The sequence below is a fragment of the Macaca nemestrina genome, chromosome 4 (assembly GCF_043159975.1).
Source record: "Macaca nemestrina isolate mMacNem1 chromosome 4, mMacNem.hap1, whole genome shotgun sequence".
Taxonomy (NCBI): domain Eukaryota; kingdom Metazoa; phylum Chordata; class Mammalia; order Primates; family Cercopithecidae; genus Macaca; species Macaca nemestrina.
In genome coordinates, this window is record NC_092128.1 from 71,999,559 (window position 1) to 72,005,245 (window position 5,687).

Here is a 5,687-nt window from a genome sequence, read left to right on the forward strand (position 1 = left end):
CAGTTGGAGCATGGGTGGACCTAGGTGGAGGGGCCCTAAGTCAAGCGCTATCTGCCAAGCCTCATTCTGGTCAAAGAGCCACGCCAACGCACTCCTTATTGTTTTAGGCAGAACTGCACCCAAATCTCCAAATGGATTCCACTTCAGAGAACAAGAGGCTCCTGGATGCTGTGGTTTGTCTCAACCACGTTATCACTTTCTCCTAAGCAGGAGGAAGATGTTTATGAAACTCCACCAGAGGAGCCCACAAGAGATCCTGCACAGTTATTATGTTGGCACAAAAGTAATTGTGGTTTTGGCCATTAAAAGTAATGGCGAGGCCAGGCACCGTGGCTCACGCCTGTAATCCCAGCACTTTGGGAGGCCGAGGCGGGTGGATCACCTGAGGTCAGGAGCTGAAGACCAGCCTGGCCAAGATGGTGAAACCCCATCTCTACTAAAAATACAAAAATTAGCCGGGCGTGGTGGAGGGTGCCTGTAATCCTAGCTACTCGGGAAGCTGAGGCAGAGAATTGCTTGAAACCGGGAGGCAGAGGTTGTAGTGAGCCGAGATTGTGCCACTGCACTCCAGCCTGGGTGACAGAGCGAGACTCCGTCTCAAAAAAGAAAAAAAAGTTAATGACAAGAGCTGCAATTACTTTTGCATTAACCTGATATTTCAAATAAGTAAGACTTGTGTGTGATAAAGTGTGCATTGTTTTTTCTGGTGAATGATGATGATGTTGGTACAGGGAGATGGCTACCCATGGGCTGCAGGACAGTGAGGAGTCATGGAGAGGCCCAATTCAGGCAGTGTGGTGGGAGAAGTCAGATGACCAGGCAGGGACAGCTGGGATGAGCTCCTCTCCCTGGGATTTCTAGGCAGGGAGGGGAGTGGTAGCAGAAACTTGTGCTGAATAGAGGCTGCTGCTGAGAAAAGGCTAACTGAATACATTAACCACTCATTAAACTGCTGATTAGTGCATGTCTACTGTGCGCAAGAAGCAGAGAAGTGGAAGAAACAAGAAAAGGACATGTGCTTCCTGTCTTCAAGATGCTTATAGTCAGTTGAAGGAGATACAAAAGTGAATGCCTAAGGGAGACAGAAGAGGAATAGAAAGGAACAGCTACATAATGGCATAATGGATTCTGGGCTTCATACCTAGGTGGTGGGTTCATCTGTGCAGCAAACCACCATGGCATACATTTACCTATATAACAAACCTGCACATCCTGCACATGTACCCTGGAACTTAAAAGTTGAAGAAAAAATAAAAATGAGAGAAATAAAAGAAATAAACAGCTATGTAAAGTCAGGGAGTTGGGAAAGGAGATGTAACTTCCGTCATGGGTCTGAGCCGATTCTTGAGAGATGGTTAGGGTTGGGTGTGAAGAGTTGGAAGGAGGCACACCCTGAGCCAAGGCACAAGGGTGAGAACTGTGGGGGCACACACTCCACACAGCACGTAGTGCCATTAGGTTATAACACAGAAGGTGTGCCTGCAGTAGAAGATACAAGTGTCATGTGCACCTCCTGAAACTAAAAAATCAAAAGGTTTCTAGGAATATCTGCTCTGGTTCTCCTCCCTCAAACCTTCTAGCAGTTTCACAAGTCCCTCTCATTTTCTCCCTGTCCAGTCCTCAGTATCTCTGTCTAGTTTGCTGATGTAAATAGGGGATTTGAGTTAATTTTTTCCAAAATGTAATTAACATGATTTACATGATTACATGTGAGGGGTACAACTAATGACTTGACCAAGATCCAGTCAAAAGAAATGCTTCCTCCTTCTCCTTCTTTCTTATCAGCCTCATAGTTGACATTAACAAGGCACTTACTAGATGTAAAAGTTGTTGATAACTTCACATGAACTACTTTATGTAATCCTCACATCAACCCTATGGGGTATGTTCTCTTGCTCTCCTCATTTAACAGTTACATAAATAGAGGCTCAGTGGCAGTGTTCCCCCAACCCCAGAGATATCCAGGAGAAGGGTGCACAGTCAAGGAATTCCACATCTGCCCATACTCATCAAGACACAAAATGTGGTGGATGTGATCTCTTTGGAAACACAGAAACATAGAAAATATGCATGCATATTTTATGTGTCTGCTTTTTTTTTTTTATTCTTAAGAGTTTTAATTAATGAACCATGTAACATTTAAATCATGCAAAATAGACTGCATGCTGGCACTGACAATCCCCTGGGGAATTCAGCATTCTTTTTCCCTTACTGTGAAATTTAAGGCCACAGGAGGTATTTATTTCTGTGTCCACAGCTTATACCCACACCACCATGACCACCACCAGAATTTTCTCAGCCATTCCATAGGTACCAAATTGTCTCCAAGAGCTCTGGGTCCAGGCTAGTATCTCTCATTGCATCCTATGGTCTAACTGTGTCCCCCAAATTTTCATGTGTTGAAACTAAATTACCAATGTGATAGTATTAAGAGGTAGAGCCTTTGGGAGTGGAACCCCCATGAACAGGATTAACAACCTTATAAAAAGGCTGGAGGAACTAGCAATTGTCCCTTTTTGCATTTCTGCCCTTCTACCATGTGAAGACACCTAGACGGCGCCATCTATGAAGAATGGGCTCTCTCTAGACACTAGACCTGCTAACATCTTGATCTTGGACTTCCCATCCTCCAGGACTGTAAGAAATAAATTTCTGCCTGCGGACAGTGGCTCACACCTGTAATCCCAATACTTTGAGAGGTTGATGTGGGTGGATCACCTGAGGTCAGGAGTTTGAGACCAGCCTGGCCAACATGGTGAAACCCCATCTCTACTAAAAATACAAAAATTAGCCAGGTGTGGTGGCAGGTGCCTGTAATCCCAGCTACTCGGGAGGCTGAGGCAGGAGAATCCCTTGCATCCAGGAGGCAGAGGTTGCAGTGAGCCAAGATCATGCCACTGTACTCCAGCATGGGCAACAAGAGTGAAACTCAGAAAGAAAGAAAGAAAAGAAAGGAAGGGAAGGAAAGGAAGGGAAGGGATGGGGAGGGGATGGGAGGGGAAGGGAAGGGAAGGGAAGGGAGAGGAAGGGAAGGGAAGCGAGGGGAAGGGAAGGGAAGGAAAGGGAAGGGGAGGGAAGGGGAGGGAAGGGGAGGGAAGGGGAGGGAAGGGAAAGGAAGGGAAAGAAAGGAAGGAATTTCTGTTCTTTATAAATTACCCATTCTCAAGTATTTTGTTACAGCAACACAAATGGACTAAGATATTGTGTCAGTCTGTGAACTCTCTCCTGGCCAGGCCTACTGTGGCTCCTGTTCTTCCTGAGGTACCAGCTGAGGGGGCAGGGGGTTGAGTTACAGCCTTCACTACAGTACCTTCTTAAGTTCTTTTCTCCTACCCATTTCCCTCCCTTCCCCATTTGATACCCCAGTCACCTTCTTCTCTACTTAGTAGTCCTCATTTGTCCTCACATACACTACTGTTATGCTATGTTCTAATACATACGCACAATAATTTTGTCATACTGTAGCTACAGCTGCTTGGAGAATCCCCATTACTTGAATCAGAACTATGGCCCAAGCACAGTAACTGATGAAATCTTCACACAGCCCTAAGGTGGACAATATCATCCTCACTTTCCAGATGAACTGAGCTTCAGAGACAAGGTCCAGTGGCCAGCCCTCAAACCAGGTACTGTCAACTATGCACTACTGTCTCTGGCTGGGAGAGAGTTTTAGGGTCAACAAACTGCCCTTATTTTCTTCTTTTCCATTTGATACTTTCTCTTCTTGTTTATGTTTTTAAATAAAAGTAATGCATACACATGGTGAAAAAATGTCAAACAACACAAAATCAAAACTCCCTTATCACCCCTGTTAACATCAATTGTCAATAATTCTTAGTTTTAGTTCTAACAACTTAAAAAATGCAACACACATACACACACACACGTTTCTAATTTACACAAAGTGATCTTATTCTGTGCTGTTTTCTAAATTGCTTTCTTTCCCTCTTAATATCTGAGATTTTTTTTCTTATCAGCACTATATGAAAACCTCAAATAGTTTCCTGTCACACTGAAAATAAAATCCAAACTTCTCACTTTGGCTATCACAGTCTGATGCTAAAACTCAACAAAGATATTACAAGAAAGAAAAATTGTAAGTCTGTGTCACTTATGAACATAGATGTAAAAATCTTAAACAAAATAGTAGTAAACCAAACCTAGCAATATGTAAAAGGGATAAAATACATCACAACCAAGTTGGGTTTATTCCAGGAATTGCAATGTTAATTTAACATTCAGAAATCTGTCTATGTAATCCACACATTAATAAAGGGAAAAAAAAACATGATCATCTTGTAGAGAAAGCCATTGATAAAATTAAACACATTCATGATAAAAACAGGAATAGAAAAGAAGTTCCCTAACTCATAAAGGGAATCTACAAAATCTACGGTGTTAGAAGTCAGGACAGCGGTTGATTCTCCATAAAGGACAAGAGGGGGACTTCTGGTGGTAATGGCTATTTCTTGATTTGGTTGCCTGGGTGTCATTGCTTTGTGATAATTAAACTATACACATATGAGTTGTACACTTTAGAGTATGTGTATCATACTTAATTTTAAAAGGTTGTAAAAAAAATGGGGCAGCTGCTGTGGCTGCTTCTGCAAAGTCTAAGCACTGGTCTGTATGCCGCAGCCATGTCCTATGCCAGCAGGAAGGGAAGGATGGAATCATACTTGTGACCAAAGATGACCATAAAACTCCAAGCAATGTAGAGCTGGTGGCTGATGACCCCAATGATCCATACTCAGTACGGATTGATGCTGCCAAATGAAGACATTAACTGGAACTGCCCATGCCTTGGGGGCATGGCCAGTGGTCCCTGTGGGGAACAGTTCAAGTTGGCCTTTTTCTGCTTCCACTATAGTGCAGGGGATCTCAAGGGGAAAGACTGTGTAGAACAATTCTGGGTCATGCAGGAATGCATGTAGAAATACCTGCACCTGTATCCCCAAGAGGATGAGGAGGAGGAAGAGGAGAAGTCAGCAGAACACATAGAAGAAACTGCTCCCACTGAGGCCACTGCAACCAAAGAAGAGGTGGGGACAAGTTAATGAAGGCCACAAGGCACTGGGCTCCAGTCCTTCCACTACAGAGTGATATAGGCCTTTTGCACAGTGCCTTTCAGTCACCTCCTATTGGGAAAACCCACCCCCAATATTTGAACATAGGTTCTTTCTATTTTCCATAAGTGTTGGCTGGCTGAGAAATAAAGAGTACAAAGAGAGGAATTTCACAGCTGTGCCACCAGGGGTGACATCACATATACATAGGACCATGATGCCCTCCTGAGCCTCAAATCAGCAAGTTTTTATTAAGGGTTTTAAAAAGGGGAGGGGGTGTAAGAACAGGGAGTAAGTACAAAGATCACATGCTTCAAAGGGCAAAAAGCAGAACTACTAATAAGGGTTTAACAGAGATCACAAGGCAAAGGGCAAAAGCAGAACTACTGATAAGGGTCTATGTTCAGTGGGGCACGTATTATCTTGATAAACATCTTAAATAACAGAAAACAGGATTCGAGAGCAGAGGACCAGTCTGACCATAAATTTACCAGGGCAGAGTTTCCTGAAGGTACCACAGAAGACCAGGGCGTATCTCAGTCCTCATCTCAACTGTATAAGACAGCCACTCCCAGAGCAGCCATTTACAGACCTCCCCCCAGGAATGCATTCCTTTCCCAG

General features: G+C 43.7%; 1 pseudogene; it reads left to right on the forward strand.

Annotated features, from left to right (window-relative positions):
- Positions 1-10: 10 nt before the first annotated feature.
- LOC105475905 (uncharacterized) lies at positions 11-5,057 on the forward strand (annotated as a pseudogene).
- Positions 5,058-5,687: the final 630 nt, after the last annotated feature.